This window comes from Ceratina calcarata, unplaced genomic scaffold, assembly GCF_001652005.2.
Source record: "Ceratina calcarata isolate Rehan_Ccalc_2016 unplaced genomic scaffold, ASM165200v1 scaffold72.2, whole genome shotgun sequence".
Lineage (NCBI taxonomy): Eukaryota > Metazoa > Arthropoda > Insecta > Hymenoptera > Apidae > Ceratina > Ceratina calcarata.
In genome coordinates, this window is record NW_017178472.1 from 595,339 (window position 1) to 619,184 (window position 23,846).

A 23,846-nucleotide genomic window follows, 5' to 3' on the forward strand; every position below is an offset into this window, starting at 1 on the left:
AAGCAATTAGTGGGTAAAACCGATCAACATCAGGAACCGACTCGGCGAAGATTCGAAACTAGTAGCGAATGTTCATTAATCGTCTGTTTGACTTAAACCCACGCGTTTTCTTGTTCCATGCTTGCGCCCCTTGCAGTACCGTTCATTTTCCAAGGTATATAATTTCCACTTAAGTCTCTGTCCCTTTCCAACATCGGGGAAAGCCGAGTCGTCCTCTACGAGTCTCCCGTGTCTTCGGCTCCATGAGTCACGAAGCATGCTCGTTGGTCGCCTATTCAAGATCGACGGCGAATTTAATCGGGCAAGTAAAGGGTACCAATTCGCGCGGCAATTATCACGCGATAATATTCCCCTTCGCTGGCTGAGGCCGCTTAACGCATCGATAATATTCATGGTATGTAAGTAGCGCCGTGTAGAATGTACCTATGATGCATTTATGCGCGGGTATACGAAACTTCCCAGCCAGCCGTGCTCCGTTTCCAACGTATGACGACGGCGTTTCTGCGACGAGTTTCTCTACCGATTCTCCACGCTTACCGTCGCTTACTTCCCTCCTGCTCCTATTCCGTTCCGTGCTGTTTCAAAGACGGCAATCGATACGAAGCGATGTTGTACACGTGCATCGCGACGATATAACGTGCGCCAAAATAATATTCTGTCTTAACTTAGAGTGAAAAATTAAAGTGTGTTTGAACGACTCTAAAGACGTGTAGCGCATACACGGAATACGTAATAATATAGCGTAAAGTGTTTGCAGCATCTTTGCAGTAATGTAAATATCGCATTAGATGTTATATATGCCTTTTAGAAAATCCTAGATTTTAAAGATACATATTAGCTACATTGCGTCGCGCCGCCTTAATCCGTAATTGTTGCCAGGCGAGGTCTTCGTTTACCTTGAAACACTGGCTGCTGCCGAGTCGGTTGTGCGGGTAATTTGGCTAATTTGTTGTAATTGCTATGAATCGCGACCGGGAGAAACGGAAGAACGAGTAGAAAATGCTCTTCGAATGAAGAGAGAGAGAGAGAGAGAGAAGGAGAGACGAAGTGGGCGTGGGGTGGTAAAGCGCTCCCGGAAAACGTCGCTACAGGATTAGTTCGGTCTACGGGACGTGGAACTTACGAAAGAGAGTAAACTCGACTGGCTTGTAGGCAATTTTGGAATTAGGGATTCCTCGTAATTTATTTGAGCAAGAGTAAACCTTTAATTTGGTATACCGACCGTTTTATCGAACGAAATGGCCGTGATAATCGTCGTGCATCGTCGTTTCCTTTCCCGCTCCGTACTTCCATTCGCGTTTTAGTCTGTTTAAGAAACAACTTCTATTGCACGTAATTCGGTTCTATAATTTTAATCATTTCCAATTAGAACGCTTCCTTTTATGGATTTTCCCATTAAAAGATTTCAGCTTGCGTCGAATTACTTTTATTGTGGATTGAATAAAAATATGGAAACTTTTAATAAGTTATCTTTCTCGGCTACTTGTAACTTTCCATCATCTGTCGAGGACTATTCTAATTTTAATTCGAATGACAATATCCATAGTTGTCACGCCGCGATGCGTCGCGACGCCACGTTCTGCGTATTTACGTCTTTGTATTTCAGTAGCAGCCCTCTCGTCGTTATTCCTGGTACACTGGCTGGAGATTTACGTTGCCTCGGGAATATATTGGTTTTTTGTGATTTGAATATATATGCGTGGAGTAGACCTATAAAAAGTATATAAGGGAGAGGTGTACAGGGTTTATTCGTTCGGTTACGGTCCCCATGAAACGTTCTATACATGGCATACGTAATGACCGTTGGTTCGGATAAAAGACCAAAACACAGTGGCTCGTGTTCTAAAATTGCTTTTGATTAAAGCTCCCGTAGCACGTGTGCGCGAGCAGAAATTTCGAAATACGTTGGTACCTCTAATAAAAAGAAAGGTGGAATTAATGAATTATGTCCGAGCGGTATACGAGGGTGAAAGGAGCGGGATCAACGATTTTCTGCAGTTAGATTAGTTTGTCATGGTAATATGAAATTCCATTTAATTAATAAAATTACTTCATTCGAAATAATATTTTATACAGTCGATACGTCTGTGAAAAATTTGAGAGGCGAAGTCTGTAAAAAATATTTTCCTGCTCGCGTTATTCTGTCCTTAAACGTATAAAAAATATATGCGGATCCGCTTAAAGTGTCATTTAAACGATTATATGCAGGAATAATTCAGTCACGATGGATGAAGAGCTACTCAATTCTGTCAAGGCTGGTATTGTTCTCCGTGAAAATTTTAATTTACATTTTTACAAAAGTAGATACAGTCGTTTATTTAACTGAACGTAAAATTACCGATTATGAGGGGTTGGAAGGAGGGGGAAGGGAGCTTGCATCTCGATTTTTTAACGTGACGTTTCACTTTATGGTTGGTATACTGCTAAGTCTTCCGCGGAGAATTAATAAATCCCTTTCGAAGCTCGAATAAAGGATAGGACGGTTAATACCATCGGAAGGGTGTGCCTCCTCGAGAAACTTAAGCCTCATTCGCCGGAAGCGAAAGCGACAATTAGTAGAAATTGCACGAATGAAATTCGCCACGTTCCGAACATTCCGTCTACTCCTTTCCCTTGCTCCGTCCCTCTGCATCTCTTTCTTGCACCAGGGGTCCCTTGTGCCTGTACACAGACAGCGTCGTCGTCGCGTCGCATCGTCGCGACGTCGAATACAAATTGAAAGGGTTCGATTATAACGTCAGGTGCAATCGGGAAACGGGCAACGACGGTCCTTGAAATAGCTGCCTGTCCTGTGAGATTGCTCGCGGTCGGTCACGATGCTATCTTAACAGGTATTGTTGTATCCGACTCGGATCGTTCGTCTTGTCCTTTTGCTTCTATACCCTTTCATCCCCGCTACCACCAACTGCGTTCAACCTCGTTTTCTCGTCGCTACTTACCACGGTAATGGAGAACCGATTCAGAATCGATTCACATTTAGATAGATTGCGAATGTACGTTCGATAAAATTAATTGATTCGACAAGGTTCGAGTAAACCGCGCCTTTATGGTTTCATTTCAGTGTACGTTCAGTAAATAGGTTGTCCAGCTATCTTCACTGAAGAATTATTGTAAAATCAATTGATATAGTATTCGCAGATTAAATAATACGTGTGGTAATTTTTAATATTTGATACGTTAAATTGATAATTGATTTATTAAACTTTTAAAATAAAATGCTTTGTACAGTACATAAAATATTTTAAACAATCAAGTAGGAAGGCAATCTCCAAAAAAACTGTATACTTTGTTAACGTCCACTAATAGTAACGATTGAGAAAAATGAGAGGGATTCGGAGTATTATTCATGCGGCTGGTATCTCTGATTATCTTCTCGCGACTGTACTTTCACCGCGTTATTTCGCAACTAAACGACGTTCCGCGAATTCTTGTCAGAGAGATAACCGTGTGAACTCGAGATAAAGCGCCGTTAAAATCGCCGCGCCGGTTCGCGTTTCCAACGAATCATGTGTCAGCTGTTAACGACGCGGCGCAGCCCGTCGATGATTCTTGAACCAATGCTTGGTATCCACTTTCGCGTTCTTAACGGTCGAGTCAGACGAAAGCAGTTCAAACCGCATTCTGAAAGAATATGTACTTACGTACCCGCAGTGTCCCCCCCGCGACAATAAATTCTCATCGTCTTAATGGCAGTTCCCCTCTCAATTTTTGTCTCGGGTGTCACAAAACCACACCCTGTTCCACAGTTGTTCCCGCGGTATTACCATGCCCTTTGGCTACGACGATCGCTATGCACCGGTTTAATTGTCTACTTCAAGAGCCTGTCACCCTACGCCGAAGGGTGACGGATAAAGCATAATATGGAACGAAGAAGTTGACCGCCTTATATTTTCATCATCAGACTACGTAGAGTACAGACTGAATTTCTCTCATTCGTGTTCTATGTTATTTTGTCTCGAGTCGTAGCACTGCTCGTTACTTTTTATCCGTGCCTCCAATCTGTTTCTTATTAGAAATCCATTTATACAAACGTCAGACCTTGTCATCGGAGATAAGAAACAGTAATGGAGTTTCACTATCCAAGTTACCTATATATGTAGTTATGAAACCAAATGTATTGTACACCGATAGATTTGGAAACGACGAAGTTTTATTTGAATTTGCAGCTGATGGTGATCGAATCGAAATCGTGACATTGAAAATGGAAAAAATCCGATGGGAAACGATCGTTCAGAGTGGTTTACGAGTTACGGAATCGATAATCGTTTATTCTTCGGTCGTTCATAAGCGTTCGATGTCGAATCGGCGCATGGCATCGCATCGGTGGGTTAATATACCGTTAATTACACTCGCGGACGTATGATGGCACGTCGATTCGTGCAATTTAACAATACGAACGGTTGGCTGTCGTTTTGGGAACCAAGTGCGGTCGCCGCGTTCACCGCGACCGACAACACGTAACTCGTTCCGGGTACAAATTATCACCGGTTTTACGACCGCCAAAAGAGCCGAGTCCCGACACGTAGACGAGTACATTTAATTTAATTATGGGATTTCATAATTAACAGCTCTCATTACCGTCGTGATTGCGTACCGCCGCGCCGCGTTACGCTCCTCTTCTCTTCTACTCTCGCGCGGATTTCCCTCTCACCTACGCTCTCTTACTCCTGCGTCTACTCACTCGTTTTCGGTCCGTTGTGGAAGTTTGGACGACTGGAAATTAAACAATTTGCAATCCCTGCTTTTTGAGCTTTTCGAGGAAATTATCCCTTAATGATCTTTAAATGAATTATCTTTTAAGCGAATTATTTCGGAATTATTGACAATTAAAAATAATAAAATTGTGCGTATGGAATCTTGAGCTGCTAGAATTTTCATTCAACATTAATTCGTACAAGCGAACAAGTATTGACCGAGGATTAATCCATATGATGGATCGTATAATTGAATTTATTTGAGAAATCTTATAGCTCGGCTGCGTGCGGCTGAAACACATTTCAACAGTAACTTTGCGAAATTTGCGACGGAACCAGGCGCGGTAATAATAATTAATAACAACAAAGGTTATTAACCATAACGCGATTAATATCCGCGAACCGGCAATATTTTGACCGGGTGGGTTTGCTAGTGACGAGAAAATTACATTAAGCGTACACCCGGCCAAAGCACCGCTAATATCGCTTTTAAGGTATTTTAATTTCACATTAAGCCCGTTACCTCGTTCAGGAATTACAAGGAAGGTTAGCTTCGGTACGCGGCGACGACCCTGACACACACCCAACCGATCTTGCGTCGCGCCGCTGCTAAAGCTTTGATCACGGACGCGAACAATGAGCCGCTAATTAGGACGATAGCTGTTTCGGAAGCCAGGGCGTCGATCGTTATGGCGGCCAGGAATTTCGTTTCGGTCATGAATTACCCAGTCCTAACTGAAAATTCACAGGAACCTGGTTACAATAATATCAATCGCATAATTGCGGTAAAAGTGACAGAATACGGAAAAATATGTTTTTTAAAAAATGGGGAAAGGTGTGAGCATAATTAGACATTATAGTCTTTAAACAGTTTTATGGATACGAAGAATGATGGTCGTAAAATAAGTTTAAACGAAGCCTCCCTCTTTTAAGATTCTAACACTCCTTTCAAATATATATCCCACTTTATCGTTTTTCTCCCTCTCTCTCATTCTTAAGTATAGAATGCACATTGCTGTTTGGAACGATTTACCACATAATGATGAAGCGTACGTTCCTGAAAATAATATCTAATTATTCCTGTAATCCTGTTTTCACCACATTTGATTCCCACACGTATGGTGCTCGATATGCATGTCAAACAGAAAATCGTTCTCTCGAACCCGAGAAAACGCTTTGTAAACAGATGCAGCAGCCCTCGTGGAAAAGTGAAATTTTTTACAAGAAAACGTCAGACCCGACTAGACCAAGAAGGGAATCGAGTTGCCCTCGTGTTTGTCGAAAATAGGAGAAGCGTTCGAAAGCTCATTCTCGAATTCTCGTCGATGACCTCTATCCGAAGCTTAGCCAATCTCGAATTCGCTGAATAAGACAAGGACAACGGCAAGGAGCATTACCCTTTTCTAAAGACGTGAGAAACAAGAACTGACGATAACGCGTCGACGATTTCTCCTCGAATTCGTTCCGTTCATGATATTTTTCCTTGTGATCGCGACCTGCGGCGTACAGCGTGAAACGAATTCTCATCATGCGCACGAACAGATTCGCATGATGTCGTTTAGCTGCCAATCAAACGTCCACGATTTTCCCGGTCAATTAGCGAATTGGTGCGTGACTAAAATTTACTCATCGATGATTGACTACCGTCTATATTCTTGTAATCAACGTTCAATCTGAACGTGTATAAATCTATCACCTAATTTAAGCTGTTCCTTCACGCCCATTTAATCTGATCGTACGTTATTTCTACGTTTGCCGAAGCTTCTTTCAATAGCACGTGAAATTATAGTAATAACTTAATCCGGCTAATGTTGTTTTGTAATTCTCATATCGATCACATCGCACGTCAAACATTGCGCACGTTCCATTTAGCAAGATCCAGTGTTGTTTCCGTTTTCTACGTTTTGCCTCTCTTTTTTTTCCCTTCCGGTACTCTATCATCGCATCCAGCACTTCACACCTATACTACAAAAAATCGCCGACATCGGTGAAATATAATTCCAAAGAACTCGGCCGGGTTTCGAGTTTTCCCAACAACCGTGCTCCCGAGTTAATCGAGATTTAACGAGTAACCCTCGCTCGCGTCCGTCGATACGCTTTGATCACGCGGCTCTAGGCTTTAACCTGAGCGTTTTAATAACTGCGCGTTTGTATTTAAGTAAAAACAAAAGAGAACGGCGTTACCTAGAGAAGAGTAAAAACAAAATGGGAAAAAGGAAAACGGTCGGTTCGTTGCTCCGTCGATTGCGTTTCCTGTGTGTAAACAGTTTTCCCCCGGTGGCGGTGTGTTTCCGCTCTCGCCCGCCTCTTTTTGCCGGTTGTCCCGCGATTGTAATTTCGAGAGTGCTTCGTTCTTTTTTGGCAAAAAAAAAGAAAGAAAGAGAGAAAGGGAGAGGAAAAAAGAACATTGCACCGAGGCAAACGAGGCCGGGTTGCGTCATGTCGCGCTCCCTGTAGGCCCGTCGTCGCGTTCCCACTTACGCGTTACAGAAGAGAAAGAAAACAGTGAAGACACACACGAAATGGCAAGGTTTCGATAACGAGGTCGCGTTTGATGACGGTAATCAAAGTTTCGCGAAGGCTTGTTTGTTCGATTCATTCTATGTTCCGCCCTCATTTGACGGAAAGAACGACCTGTTAAAATTTTTCCCCTCACTGAGCCATGAAGCACCGGAGAAATTTTTTACGCCCTTTTCAAAAACGAGGTGCAGCTTTTGTTGGGACGCTCTTATTGAGTGACCTGGTGGCCCGACCGTTCGATCCGGTCTACCGCAATTAACGCGGTTGCTAACCAGATTTTTCAATCACCCCTGTTTTTCTTTTCTTCGCTTTTCACAGACTTATCCTCGCTACGGTTCCCCACCGGCTAATGTTGTTTCGTATATTCCTGGACCACCAATAGAAGCCTCCTACCACGTAGGGCGTAGGGTAATGCATTGAGGATAAAATTTAGAGTAGCTTTCCTTGTTGCGGTTAACCGTGCAAGTTGCGTCATGGCACCTATTGCTTTACCTTTTCCAGTTTCAATCTATAAACATCTTTTTTCATATCGTAAATCTAATCAAATTCGAACATTAATGGGAACCCATTTTAGCCGTATACAAGGTACGACAGAATCAATACAACTAAATTAAATTGTTTTTGGGACGGAAGCATGGTACCGTAGTAAAACAAATTTTGTTCCCTTGGATTCGCCGTACTTTTTTGCGCGAATTGTACGTGTTTATTTTTGTATTGGGTCTTGATGTTTGCGAAGATATTGTTTCAAGAGCAATTAGAAGATGTAAAGACCTCGGTCATGAAGGACAGCGTACTGGAAAAAGGAGAAAGCACACCAGTGAACACTTTCAGAAATCGGAAGATCAATGAGCGAGTTGACCGAAATCCGAAGGTCTCAATGAGAAGGACCGTCGAAAAATCGTAAACTATTGGAATACCACAGCACCTGGCCAATCTTGCAGGCCAGGACGTGTGCTAAGCTCCACAATAGGATGAAATATTTGAACCAATCGTTGTGTCGGGAAAGGTATAGAATGACGCCGGAAAAGCTGCGGTTGGTTGCTGGAAATTTCGAAAAATGTTTGAAGTCGTGTATCTGTGGCCATTTCGAAATTGACTGACTATGTTATTTAATAAAAAGGCTGTATTAATGATGTCAATAATTGATTCCTCGAAAATTATTGTGCAAATTAAATTAAAGACAACTAAACAAGTTGCATTTATTTTGCCGCAACCCTGTAAATAAACTTTAAGAAAGTAACTTACGATCGTATTTACCAAAATAAAAATAGCTTCAAATTTCATGAGCGGAAGTGTACGTTCGGTTTGATTCACTGGAGGTGACGGATTCAACGGAGTTACATCGTCGCGATAACATTCTGCGAAGAGCAATAGGTCACGATGCAGGCGAAATTGGATCTGGATCGTTGCGGAAAAGCCACGAAATATTTTTCGATCTACCGTTTCCCGGTTGGCTAGAGGCCGTGGATCGCAGCTCTGTATTTATGGCGGAACTTTTCGAATGGAATCCTCGGATACGATAAGCCCGGAAAGCGACTCGCTTACATACGGTTCGCAGTGTCCGTAGGAGTGACCCGCGCTCGTCAGACCTCGTAATCCCTTGAATATTCCTTCCGAGTTACTTCAGCGGAAATAATCCCGGCCCTCACGGGATTAGCTTGAAATAATCGCGAATCGAACTGCGCGATAACGATGAAACGAATCCGTTAGACTCATCTCGCTTATCTACAGTAATATGTGCTCCAATATACACCGTTCCCAATTATCCGAGATAGTAGATAATTAAAATTACATGTGGCTGTCGTTATTTGATCATCAATCTAGACCTTTTATTTCAATTACGGTCATATTATGTAATTACTATAATGAGGTACATTAATTCGATGCCTTTTAAATGTTGATCCAAAATATTACGTTACTATCTAATTTAAGGATGTATTGGCTGTACAGTCAATCCCAAAAGTTTATGTACCTTAAAAAAACGCATTTCCTATAATTAAAAAGAAATCAGACGTCGGAAGAATAATGTTAATAATAAATAGTCAGTGTTTTTTTATCAATAAAAACTCAAAATTATTATGAAACTTAGAACGTTTTTTGCATTACTTTAAATTCGCTGTTCCGTGTTTTTACTATTCAATTGTCTCAAAACTATCTGATGCAATTTGGACGTTTGTACGGAGTCAGACCAAGTGGCGGCAACGTTTGGGAGTCTGCGGAGCCAGTTAGTAAGGACAGAAGAGATTATGTTCGCGTCAAAGGATCCGGATATTGGGACAGGTCACGGACGACGAGCAGAGAAGGGGTTAGAGGAGTGGAAGGAAGAACGGCTAGTTTGACGTTCGGTATTCAGTTTTCCTGACGCTGCCTTTGCCACGGATGCCTTCGCCGACTGATTGTGAACGCTGGTTTACCACCGGCATTTCAGCTCTAGACTACGAGTGTGTTTGAAACGAACACGACGCTGCCGCACCACGCTGTCGCGATCCATAATCCGCGATCCCTTTCCCCGCGTTTCCATCCGAAACCTGAAGCATATCCGGTGCTCATATCAATTCCTCGAATTTATTTCCGTTGATAACTTAAGGATTCAACTTGGTATTTCGTCCTGGTGTCATTAATTGTTAAAAACGAAGTCTCAAAGTTCATGCTGATTTTAGTTTTAGATATTCGTAATACAAATTGAAGTGAAGAAATTTGTAGAAAATGAGTTTCAATCATGAGATGACGTGTTTGCCAGGTGTACACAGATTTGGTCCGGCAGATTTGTAATAATTGATACGCAATAACGGACATACTTAGATTTCAAAGGGACTGTATACCCGCGGAATCCATCGGGACAAAAGTCTCAGTATTTCCTAGCCCAAGAAAATACAACGTAATCTCAAATAACCTGAAGGTAGTAACATTAATCATGGCAAGGAGAAAACTGGTGGAACACCGTGACAAAGGCCGAGAAGTGAACGGTGGCTCGCCGATACGGCGACTTTTCCGTCCGATAATAAAAGACGTTGATCTTGCCGTGCGGAGCAACTTTGCTGATACTTGCGATAAATTCTCGTATTACGCGGCTGTAAAGCGCCTCGTGTAACCCATTCAGATCGCCTCGGAGACTGTGTGAACACTCACATCCACACACGCGAGAACGTTTGCACCACGAAGACCGAGGACATCCGAGGGCGACCGTAAATCATTTTTGCGAATCCCGGTGTATACCGAGGCATCCGAGACGAGATCAAGGAAGATAGGGGTTCGAGAGGGTTGGGGACCAGGGGTGGAAGAAGACCTAGTACGGAACACAAGCCTTGCAAGGGGTGGGACAATAATTTCACATCTCGCGGATGAAAGCGGCGTTTATTACCTCCTGAAACAAACAGGACCAGCGTTGCACCCCGCTGCAATTGCTCGTGGGTAACGTTTAATAAAATTAATTCTATCCTTCTTCCGCTTCATCCCTCGGTCGTTTCTCCGCCTCTCTTCTTCCCCTCTTTGATCCTCCTCCAGTTCTTGTCACGCTTGCCAGAGATATAAATGATTCTCGCTTTATTTCATGAAGTCGTGTCGTGCGTGGCCTTTCGTTCTTTCATTTTTGATATTGTTATTCTACTGCTTCCGGCCTACCTGCAAGAAAATAATTAATAAATTCTCTTTCGAGAAGAACTGTGTTTATTATATCGAAATTAAAAACAGGCATTTGAGTAAGAGTCAAGTGATTGATTAAATAATACTGTGTCTCGACATAATTGCTTTATATTAGTTTTCATTTAAATTGCTGTTGAGAAAAATTACAGAGTCTGCGAACTCGTTTTTCTTTATTCGACATAATTTCCATTACGTTCCGTGTGGGTCGTTCGGAGCGAATCGAAATTAAACACACGTACGCGATATTCGATAAAAATACGAGTGGCACCAGCTCGAGTAAACGGTACGATAAAAAGAGTGCGGAGCTGGAAGAACGAATTTATAGCCGCCGTTAACCGAATTTCTCGTAAACACGCCATTATAGCGAATACCGTAGCCGAAACGGGGCGCGCGTCGTGTCGGGGAGGAGAGGAGTATTCTTTAGAACTGCAAACACGGCCTCATTATCGAGCGGAAACCCCGGAAGCTACGTCAGATCTGTACGGGGAGGAAGGAACGTATATACATCGTGACGTCGACGGTGCCTTCTGGAAATTAGCTACACAGATTGGAGGCGAAGTTTCGAAACTCTGTCTGGCTACTTGGAGGAATCTAACATCAGCATCATCCGCGACTCGGCACGGCGTTACCTGTTGTCGGGACGGACTCGGTTATTCTCCGGGAGATTAACGTTCAGACTTCTCTCTCCTCGACAGATTCGCCCACTGCCTCGTTCTCCTCGAGACCGAACTCGCTCCCGTTCGTGCTCGTAACTTTAATAAGAAAGAATCGTAATCCAATTTCGAGTCCATCGCTGACTATCGAGAAGACAATTTCTAAGACTTAAGATACTGCCTCGCTGCCGGGTTACGGTTCCATTTCAGATAATAGGAGGGAACGAGAGCGTGTTATCTGTAAACAGAAGGGCGCCTTCAACCCCATAAAGACTCGTCAGCTTAAAATCTTGGCCTAATTAGCGACACTGCCGGCATCTTGCCGCTTTATGGTTCCTCCTCCCAACTCCGCCGCTTCATATAGACCTACCAACTCGGCTTGTATGTGGGTCTCGGTTCATTTCGGATACCGCATAAGGGTACAAACTGTTACGGTAAGACAAAGAGAGAGAAACGCTTAGGACGCATAGAACGTGGTGGGAGATAGGTAGGTGCTAATTATCAAGATCTCTCTCCCTATCGCATGAGAAAGTTGGCTGTGGCGAACCGATTACGTTGGGACGTGAGTATAACTAACGGCCGTTACTGTCGTATAGTTTCAGACCCTCTTTACACGCGCGCGCTCGCTTGCTGGAATTGTTCTTGCACGCTCGCGAGAACCGCGGCCGAAACTCTCTCTCTCTCTCTCTTCTCGCCCTCTCTTATTAATTCTCTCCTTAAGACGTGCGAAAGTCGTGAAAAATTGGACCGAAATTCCATCCCGGTTGAATTACGCTCGTACAGAAGAATGAGCTAGGCAATGAAAAATTCACGAAAGAAGCTGGAAAATGAAATATCGTTACAGTAATTTAAATCACTATGTTATTTGAATATTATAAAATGACTAGAACGGTCGGACGAAAAAATGTGAACGATTGCATAGTTTGAAAGGACATTTAATTCCCTCGACACACAAATGCAATTATTTCATTGTATGATCAATTCTATGTCTGCGGAACGAGTTCCATGGGCTGCCAAAAATCGGTCTGTCCCCGACATTTTCTCGTCAGTATTTTCGAGGGCAATTCCGCGGAGACATAGCTCGGCTGTTTAGAATGCAACCGCCGGTACGCGCGTCAATCCCATTGGTCCTCTGCGGAGCATCGTCCCCGGGTGCTTCCCCTGCACAAGCATCGAGAGGCAAGCTACGTCGCTAATTGATTGGCACATCTCTATTGCGACAGAGACAGGCAAAGACCGACAGACGGATAGAGGCGGATAGAGGGAACGGTAGGGAGAGAGGCATAGGAGAGACGCGGCTCCTCTCTCTGGCGTGCATATACATATTTAGCATACTCAATGATTGGTCGTCGGCTTATTACCATTGAAATAGGCTCGCGTGTCGCTACCGCCCGCGATCCCAAATCGCGTGACAGCCCTGCTCGGGCTTCGACGTGCATAATAAAGTTCACTGTCATACTTATTCACCGACGACGAGACGACCGACTACCACCACCCCCATGCCATTCTCCCCATCTACGTATGGATGCGTGTTTCGTTGTGCGCCAGTCTGCACGGTAATTCGAAAATTTCACGGGTACATGTTATCAGAAAAAGAGCGAACGAAAACGAGCCGGGATACCGGACGCAAATATTTTCTCGGGTTTTGTAACGTCAATACACCTCGCCCGTGTCGTAGCTGCATAGGAAATTGATCAAAAATTTGCAATGTATATAAATCTGGCCATTGTATAATATGCAAAAGCGGAGATTATATTGGATGTAGTAAATACAATATTTACCTTTGGCTGAATGTGAATTCAACGATATACAAGGGAATTTATTGTTATCCCCCTTTAGTTATTTTCGTTATTTCCAGCTATCTGTATTTCAGTTCCCCGAACTAAAATTGTAAAAAAACTTGAACACTTCATAACATTTACGCTATTAAACGATACAAATTTTATGAAAAATGAGCCAGGAAATCTATCGTACTAAATTATTCAATAGTTATTAATCAGAATGTTTAATGGAAAACAGATGTGTATAATAGATTATATTGACTGGACATAAATTTAATTATGTATCGATTTTCATATAAAGTTAACCATAGCTGATTTTATAGTTATCCCACACATTATAGTTGAAAGTAGTATCGTAGAGTCTTCTTGTGTAATATATTAATTAACAATGCACGATATTAATAACAACTGTGTAATTAGTTGTTGGAACAAGGATTGTAAAAGCCGAAACAAGGTAATTCAGACTTTGATCGCATCTAAATACCAACCATAACCATTTGATATCCCTTATTGCTTGTTTTGATTAACACACTGTGTAATAATGACGCACGGTACACGCGATTTTGTTGCCGACCGATTCTCCTGCTCGTATCTCACGAGCCGTCACGCGGAAACGTCGGGACAATTCGCGAAAGGCGGTCGTCTCCGATGTTAAATAAGCCTGCGACATGCGATTCGGATGTTAAGGTTGGCTCTGCTCTCCACTCGGTCTTCTCTTCTTTTCGAGTAGAACCGTTATCGATTCGCGTGAGAAGGCGCACGACCTCACCCGCTATAATTACTTACTCTCTGAAACTTTTCACGACTGAAAGTTGTGGAAGCAGTATTTTGCTTGATGGAACGGGTCGGGCACGCATCCGCAGGGCAAAATAGCTACGAGAGTCATCCAGAACGCGACGTTTATTCGATGAAAGCCGTTTGGAAAGAAAAAGTAAGAGAAGAACGAACAACTCGACGGATAGTGGGACGAAGGTCGTAGATTGTGAAACGTTTTCATCGGCTGACGCGAATTTCCTTCATTTATCGGAAGCTCGTTAAAGGGGATCAAGGATAAATCGCATTGGGCTCGACGCCCTCGAGGGCGGTGAAACGAAATATAGCGGACGGCTTTCGATCGACTAGCTGCGATACCGTCTGGATTTCAGCCGGCGGTATTTTTTAATAAATTACGTCGTAACACGAGATAGTGTCTTAAGTATGTATCGGATAGATCCGCATGAAACACTGGGACGCAGTGGGCCATTTAGCCGCGTCAAGAAGAAGTAAGAGAACGAATTCATTCAATGTGCCGGCACATAATCGTGGGAGCCACCGCTGCGAAATAACCCGCGAAAAAGGTAATGCGCTTATGCGCTCGCAAAATGGATTCCGCGAAATGAAGTAGAGATCAACCACGCCCCCCATTCTCTCTCTCTCTGTCTTTTTATCTCTTTTATGCGCTTCCCGTTTTTCTCGCATTTCGATCCACCTAGTTGGTAATCAAATTTTTTTAATTTTCTCTTTTCAACGGGATACGTATTGGAAAATTTCACACGTTTCGCGCTGAATTTATACCTATCTCGATACTTTCACTCTTCCCGTTTTATTTAACGAATTAAATATTGTATATTTCAATATTAATTCATTTTTTGTTCGCGTGAATTGATCGTTGGCCATCAAAGTGTGTCTCACATTTTCGCAATTGGATATTATTTATGAAGGTATAAATATTCTCTACCAGTTTTGATGACTTTGAAATATGTTATCGGAGCCAAGTCATTCGGAAAACTTCGATATGTTTCATCAATTATTACTATTATTATTATTATTAGATATTTAATTGCTATACATTTACTCTCTGATTAGGAGTGTTTTAAACACAATTGGAATGTAGCTGTGTTCCGCGAATGATTCCAGTATTAAGCATAGTTGATGATCTCAAGTGATGTGACCAATATCCGCCCGCATCGTTTGAGAATGACGCATCTTTGTCATTGGTCATGCGGTAGTAAAATGGTTAACGAGCGGGTCAACCCTTGTGCCCGGAATAGTGGCTTTCCACCGCTCGCATTCTCGCAAGCGGGTTAACTTAAAAAACAAATCCGTTTATATTAATTCGCGTTATACTCACCTTTCGAGTCCTCCTTGATAAGTACAATATACGTTATACGCGTCAGTCATTTAAAGGTTTTATTTCTTAACGTTTTATGCGAATTCAAGCAAAGTTCGAGAAAACGTTCATCAAATGGCCACCTTCATATTTCACGCTTGACAGCACGGAAGATGACAATACCGCAATTCCAGAGAATTTTAAATCGTAACGTTCACGGTCGTTTTCGGTATTTCCAGACGAGTTAGTTCGTTGAAAAGTTCCCCCTCTTTTCTTTCTCCCATATTGCGCCGGTAGTTTCGACAGAATTCATTTCGAGCGCGCAACTACTTTCGTCCCAGAAAAAACTTTAAATTTCTGTCACGGAGGGGTCTGAATTAATTCGATGAAAATACTTTACGCGCAGTCGAATATCAAGTCACGAGACATTATACTTTCGCCGCGCAATGAATTTTCAGAAAATTCTGTAACAGAACTGTTACACCTGTGGTGCTCTCAGCGAAGAGGCGCGATTCGTGTGACTAGTACCGGAAGAAGATCTGTAGAATTTTCGGTCGGGAGACGAAATTTGTAAGAATGAAAGAAAAGGAACCCGATTCATCGTGCTAATTGCGCATAACCCTCGATGCACAATAAAGCACATTTTGTAACGGCGGTTTCTGGTTCACCGGCCGCGAATACAGCACAAAATCGTCTGCGACAAGCCAATCGGTATATCGTCGAATCTGTGCACAGCTATATGTGCACGTAAGCTCGCATTCGTGGTTGTACGAATCAATACAATTACCGCATTGGAAAGAGTTAACTCTTATGCAGACCGACGCGTATTCCGCCCCATCCGGTCGGTTCTCTCGGACTCAGACAGCGAACCAGCCTCACCTTTTCTTCTCTTCACGTAGCTTTCTGTTTCCACTTGACGGTGCGGAAGACGATCCGGCGTTCCGCGTCTGAATAGCGAACACGCCGCACCGCATCGCACCGTTGCGGTACGTAGACGTATACGTACACACACGTACACGCATCCGCGTTCAAAAAGGAAGAGGAGGCAAACGTGCACGATCGAGTTGCATCGTGGTAACACGAGCTTCGACTCGTTCCCTAAACCCACCTACGCCCCCCTCTCTCCGCTTCATCTTTTCCTTTTTCATCTTCCTTTTCTCTTGCCTCTTCGATCTTTTTACGTTCCCAGCGCCCTTACGCCTCGTCTCTCTCCTCTGGTTGGACCCCTCTCCCTTGTCCCTTACCGTGATCGTTTCCTTCATACATGACCTCCTGTTTTTCTGCTTCGGTTCGAGTATCTGGCGTCTCCATCCGCTCGTACGTCTCTCTCTCGTGTCAGAAACAGAAGCGTAGATAAGAAAAAGGATGGACGCTTTTACCATTTGGGTCAAACTGCTGGTACGCCATATGCCGCGAGAGGACGAGCTGAACCGGCCGTGCCGCGCCATTACATACGAACACGGCACGAAAACGTCGTGGAAACGAGGTCGAGACCCCTGGTGGACCCCTCCGGGGGCCTTTTAAACGCGAGTTGAAAGGATGCTCGGCTAGGCAGGCCTAAATACGCCGCCACCGCAGTTTTGATTCGCCATCTCGTGGCCCCTTTTGTTTCCCCGGACTTGGCAAACCCGTACGAATTGTCGGCTTTGAACGCTACGCTAGGTATAAAACAGTTCACCTGGAATCGAATGCGAAATCCATTCGCGAACGTATTATCATTTTCATCACTCGTTAAATAGCCATTGAAATGATTTTGATATTTATGATATGCGCTGTTGGATTATAATAAGAGGAAAACACATTGAGTTGATAGATAATTATACGAACGTCATATGTCTTTTAGATTTTCAGCATATAATATTAATTGATTTATCTTATCGATAACATTTGTTTTATCTTCTTTATTTCAGGTAAGTACGATTGAACTTCCACCTCGAAGGTGCTCCCTGTGACGTGTATTTCGGCGGGTGTCGAGCGGGCTACTTGCTGGTATGGAAGAAATAGATAAATCTTGTTGGACGATGTTGGAATCCATTGGTTTTGCGCCGCGAATTTTTTTTTTACCCAAAGTCAGAGGGTGAAGCGAAGCGCCACGGTGGTTGGAAATGATGATGGGATAGAACGGGAAGGAAGAGGAAAGGGGTCGATTGCGCGGGATGGTGGAAGCGCAACGAATTGTTTCTCGTTTCGTTGGCCACTGTCGAACAGTAGCCCGACAGAAAACGTCCATCCTGCGGGCTTTGAACTCGGCACGTTGATGGAAAAGGGACAGGGTTGAAACTAGACAGCGACGGCGATGTATCTATCGGTCGAGGCACCGAGCAAAGGTTTGACGCGAAATGGCAACTAGGTAGCACTCTCTTCGACCCTCTAACCGAACACAATTTTCCTCGGCTCGTGTGTAACTCTTCTGTTGGCCTCTATTTTTATCGCAACACGTCGAAAACAAATTTTCTATTTGCACCGCGTAACCTTTCCCCTTGACGACTGCGCACGCGGTGAACAGTAAAAAAGATCATTCGTGACCCTGTTTCGTTCTCTTTACCACTTTTTTTCTATTCCCGTGATATGCTCAAATTTAACGCGGCTATCGAAATTAATAATCCGGTGGAAAACTATTTTCGAATGCAATGATCGGCAATAAAAACTCACCGCGACGTTGTTCCATTGGTTCCGGGCGGTGTAATAGTTTTTCGCTCGTGATAACCTGATAAATATGCTAATTTCCTCGGGACATTTTATGCGCACCATTGCTTTCACGGGAATGTATTTTTGTGGGGGAACTCCACTCGATATTCCCCGGACTGTTTCAAGAAATTTGTTTTGAGATCCATTTTCAAGAACAATTTCGACTCGTGGCCATAAAAACTTTTTATAAAGGGCTACGTCGACGAACAGCGGAAAGTTGAATGCGCTGATTATAGCGAGTACATTCTTTTGTTACGGCTGATCGAACGGGATTCGAAGAAAAGAAGAAGTCCCACGAATCCTATCCCCGATCGTTTGAAGGTGTAATCGCGTCCCTCACGGCGCGATTAAATTAGCACCGAAGCTACGTGGGAATGGGTCTTAAACGGGAGCCGGAAATGAAAAGCCCGGCTGCCGAGTGTGCTCTGATATTTTCGAGAGAAAGCAATAATCGTGTTCGCGAAGCCACGAGTAGACGATCGACCGGGGAATATGCTGATTTCGACGATATCGTATTTTAGCCGGGATCTCGCCGATTTTATCTGCCCTTCGAGGCCGTCGCACTTTCTCGAACCGCGTTTTAAGATGGTGCTCTAGTCCTCGAAGCTCATTTTAAGCTACCTTACGAATTTCAGTGGAGAAACACAAAATGTGTAATGTAACTTCGTAATAGAGTCAATTGTTTTCAAGAATTTCTATGGTATCAGCAATATTTGATCTTCGGATTTGATTACTCTCTAGAAACTCTCTAGGTTTATTCTCTAAAAAGACTATCTTTAAAAAGATGTGTAAATCGTCTTAAGTCAAACAGGCATTTTAATACTGAAAGTGTAATTAGAAGAGAATTTAGAGGTGTGGCATCCTTCGCTTCCATGGTATTTTTCAACGTGCTTTAGTACGGTTCCAAGAAGGTGTCGGGAACTTTTTGCGGGTAACTTCGTCTACTAGCAGTTAGTAGTAACTGAAGGGGGCACGAAACGGGTTGATCTCAGGGACGATTAGCGTAGCAACGCGAAACTATTAGCCGGCACGTAATTATCCCTCGCATTGTAACGAGCCGTAGAGCTATTGGCGAGAAGTCCTGGGTCGTGTAGCGCCCCGCGCCCGCTCCGTGTAATTTACGTTGTTGTCGACTCGTAGCATACTTCCGGCATTAATGCCTAAAATTTCCATATTAGCGCCTGCCGATTATCGATTTTACCTCGAGTGGGTTCGCATTCTCGCTTGCCATGTTTTCAAGTCATAAGGTAAAGAAAAAGTCATGTCTTTCTTCATTCAGTATAGTTATAACTTCTGTAGTCAGATAGCAAAATGTAATACGTTTAATTTTTATCAGAATTAGTGTTTTATATATATATCAAGATAAGCGTATTTTTTTTTTTTAATTTCATTCTAGAGACTGTTGTATAATATAATGTAATGATATGAGAGTAAGAAAAGACCCAAAACGAGCATCTGCGAATTTCCTACTAATAGAACGTTCGATCACTGTTGCAATCCGTAACAATCGTCCATTTTCGATATTCAATTAGGTACCCATAGACTCGACGTTATTATACTTGGAATCTTAGGTCGAGAATCTCGTATCCTGTTTTCGCGATAACATCGTTAGCACCGTGGCAAATTAGGTCTTTGTGGGATGGTGATTGGGTCGTGATTCTCGTTCGCGAGGAAAAGGAGACGCGGCAAGCCTGATATCTATGACCGACATTAAACCATCGTTGCGAAACAGGAAGGATCCGGGATAATGGGTGAAATGCACAACAACGTAGCAACGCCGGTTGCAGCCGAGGCTGTGTGCAAATTTATTAACGGTTGATTCGGTTAATTATTAATCGAGTTTATGTCATCCCGTACCTCTCTGACGTGTACACGTTCATATTATTGAATTACATAGGGAGAGAGCATCGGTTATATCTGAATTAATTGGTAGATACTGACACAATTTCGGTAATTTATTGCCTTCCTTTGAAAACCGGTCCTGTTCCCATCGAATAAAAAGTAGTGAAGAAAGTGCATACGCGATGAAATCAATTAGGTAGAATACGCATACTCTGGACGAAGGAACGTGATTAATCGATCGAGGGTGAAGCGAATTAACTCATTCTCGAGATAAGCGATATTTCTTATGGGACGGTATTTCCTCTTCTCATCTTTTTCAGGAAATTCATAGTCATTAAAATCCATTCGTTAATTAATGAATTAAGTAGATCAAGCGGTACAACGTCTATCACAATTTTTAGTGGATCACGTATGCGTTTCATGACATTTGCATCACTAATATAATACATTTAGGTAAAATAGTTTCGCTCTGAACAAGCTGTCTCCTTTCGATGATAACTTTTCAGGAGAGATGCACGTTGCATTGTGACGCAAAGTTGGAACTTAAAAAATTGCACGTAGCAGAAGTTAGCGTAATTAAAGTTTCCATCGCGCATTGCGCTACAACGTAACGTCGCGAAAACGAAACTCGCTTCGTAATTGCAGTTTATGCTGCCCGGTTGCGAACCGTACTCGAATTAATTGTGTTGTACATAGTTTAGGGAAAGTCCGTTGATATTGACAAAAACGGGTTTCGGTTACTCATTATATAAAGCTCAAGCGTTGCATTAGCGATATACTCTTCACAACAATAGCGACTAATTTGTGTTACAAGGGGACGTCGAAGTACCTAGGTTCATACCGATTCTGAAGAGCGGATCCTGTAAAAGTATTAATCATGTCATGGGAATTTCTAACTTATTCTGTATTTTATTCTATATGCCTGACTTGATTAGAACTAGTAATAGGGTAAAAATAATTTTTTAAATCCGAATTTAAATATAGTAATAAAATTATTTTCGTTTGATTTGTTTGATCATTTTGATAAAATCATAATCTTGACGTACACCTAACTCATTGGATTGGAAGTACGCATTGTCCTTAGTAGCACACGACAAGCGATGTGTACGTGAAATTAAAATCCACTGAGTTAAGTGCATAATCTGCTATGATATTAAAGGACGAGGACCTGGTAGGTGTGGATTTCTTGCATTCCGAGAATATTATTTGAGGAAACTCCCAGGATACGAGGTAAAACGTGGACCGTCTGTCAACTTCCTGCTGCACACGGCTACAATTTTTCCATTTCGCGAAAATCAAATAGACATTGCGGAAAGGGACAGGCCGATAGATGAAACGCTCGCGAAAAAGGGAAAAATATAGAAAAAGGGGTAAGCAGATGGCTGGGATGGCGGCAGACAGAAAGAGGGAGAGGGAGAAGCAGTCGGAATCCTTTCTGCGTCGAGAGAAAAATTAATAATCTACCGTCGAGCGGTTGCCGCTGAATCTGGGCCAACTATTTCCATCCGCAACATCGCAAGGGGATTCATCAGTTAAAATGCTCAACCGGCAAAGGCTTTCTCGCTTCCTGTCTGCTCTCACTCGTTCTCTCTCTTTTCCGATGAATTCGCAAAAAAAGAGCACCTTTTCAATTATCACTCTTTGATCAAAAATACTGGCAGCAAAAACTGGCATGTAGTAGGTACTCACGCGGTGGTTTCCCTGGCCAGACCGGTAGGTTCACTATCTAATAAAACCGCGCGGATTTAATGTTAAAGAATAAGGCAATTAGTCGTGGCCAGGTCTGATTACATGAATATTAATTCCACGCGGCTCAAACTGTCTACGTCGGTTTTCGTCGAGGGTTTTTTCGAATGCACGCATTAAAATTTAAATGAGTACAGAGGGAGAGAAAAATTTTTGTCCGGCTCGATACCGACGACTGCACTTCGATCGAATAAAGCGACGTGGGAAGTGAAAATTTGTAGTATTCGAAGGATATAAAAATGCCAGTAGGAGACGTGCCGTTCGAACGTGTCCGACTAATTGAATGAAATTTGCAAATGATTTTTTTCCCCTTCACCGTTCATTCGAATATTCTCGCCGAGTTTCCTCGCAGGTTCTACGCTTCGCCTCGCCTTGCGTTGCGTTCGCATCGTCGCGCCGCGTCGTTCGTTCTCCCTTGTTTGCGAGATTTCCTGTAACTTTTAGCCAAGTCGCGGGCTCTTTCTGTCAATTACCGGCACACAGTCCCGCGCTAATCGAATCTCCCTCTTGGAAACTTGCCGTTAACTTACCCGCGAATTCTCCCGTCTCTCCTCTTTCTTTCTGATTCACTCTCACTCTTCCTGTCCTGCAGTTTGTATCAAGCAAATTCACCGTGATCAAATATATGTAGATCGTAAACGACCATTCGCGTTGAAAATAGCCAGGATTGAGTCAACCGGATAAATGAGTTGAACATATATCGTTTATCGAAAAAGAGTTTACCTTTTTTTAAAGCAGGGAGGTAGTAGCATGCGAATCACGGTCGATTTAGCCGAAGTCGCGTTAATCCAGAGCGAGGTTCGCGCCCTCGTAAATTGTTATCGGCATACGTGGCGTGATATAAATCGTTAATATGTCGTGTACGTGACTCGCATCCGCGTAGCTGAAACTCGTGTAGTGCGAATCGTTATTCCAGATCCGATTGTTTTCGGCCGCGGAGCATAGTTCGTTATCGAATTTCCAATTCTCCACCCCGGTCTAATCGGTTGACTTTAGCTTTTCCGTAAGACAGATTACGAGGGTAGAGTATTATACTGAAAAGTTCATTAATCCTATTTTCTTTGGAAATGCACAGTATCACCCATTGTTACCACTATTGTTTTACAATGATATATAAAATTGGCTATATTTTGGCTTTAGTTGATGATACTGATAAATGCCTGTAAAAAATATTGAATAATTTGGAGAAACACACACATACATTATACATACATGAACCCATCATAAATGCTAGATATTTATTCTCGTTATAAACGTCGCAAATCTTTAATTGCACGGAATAATGCCAACGGACGACTGTTGGAGAGATTCGTACAGATAATCGCGGACGAGCTCGAAGAAAAAAATTCGCGTTTAAAAAACAGGCGATTCCTATTCCGAATCGTAGAAAGCGATTTGCGCACGGCACGAACGTGTCGAGCAATCATGAAAGTTGGGCTCGCTTCGCGTTCGACGGAGAAAATCGTCGAAAAGTTTCGATGGGTTGAAACGATTCGTACGGAAATGCGAAAAGGCATTGCGCGTCACACCGGGACGGGGGGGGGGTTGCGATGCGATGGAAGGAATCGAAAGCAAAAGGGTTGCCGGCGCGGCGTGCTGGCGTGCGTTCGTTCGTGCCCGTCCACCATTGACACCGTTCCTTCTTTCCCGGGTTAATCGTTCTCGTCGTCTGCAGTCACGAGAGAACGTCCAACTTTTCTGCCGCGGCTGAATGCAGATTACTTTTTCGTTCGGTGGCCGGTGGCACACACCGCGCGCGGAAATTAATTACGAACAGAAGTTTCGGCGTTCGGAGGATTGATTCTTGCCTCCCTAGGGAGTATTTCCAGTTTTAATCAAGAAAACTATTTGGTAAAGTATTGATTGGTATCGCTATTCGATCGCATGAAATGAAAACCGCAAATAAATAGATCCTTCTGCTGTATAACATTCTTATATTCAAAGTTAAATATGCTTTATAAAATTTCGGAATTGCCTTTCTCACCATTTTCTCTGGGATTATTATTGTTATTATTCAGTCATTCTTAAGGAAACGTCGTTCCTCAAGTCAACGAACGTCTGATTAATTTGTACAGAGTACTTGGGAAGTTCCAATTTTTAAATATTTAGTACCATGATTTGTTGTTCAGGAGGAAATGTAATTGAAAGAACATTTATTAAATATAATTAAAGTACATATTGCCTTTGAGGG

General features: G+C 42.9%; 1 protein-coding gene across 4 annotated transcripts in view; it reads left to right on the forward strand.

Moving 5' to 3' along the window:
• The window catches only part of Sema1a (semaphorin 1a), a 172,382-nt gene that overhangs the window by 67,534 nt on the left and 81,002 nt on the right, over positions 1 to 23,846 (forward strand). The window lies entirely within an intron of this gene.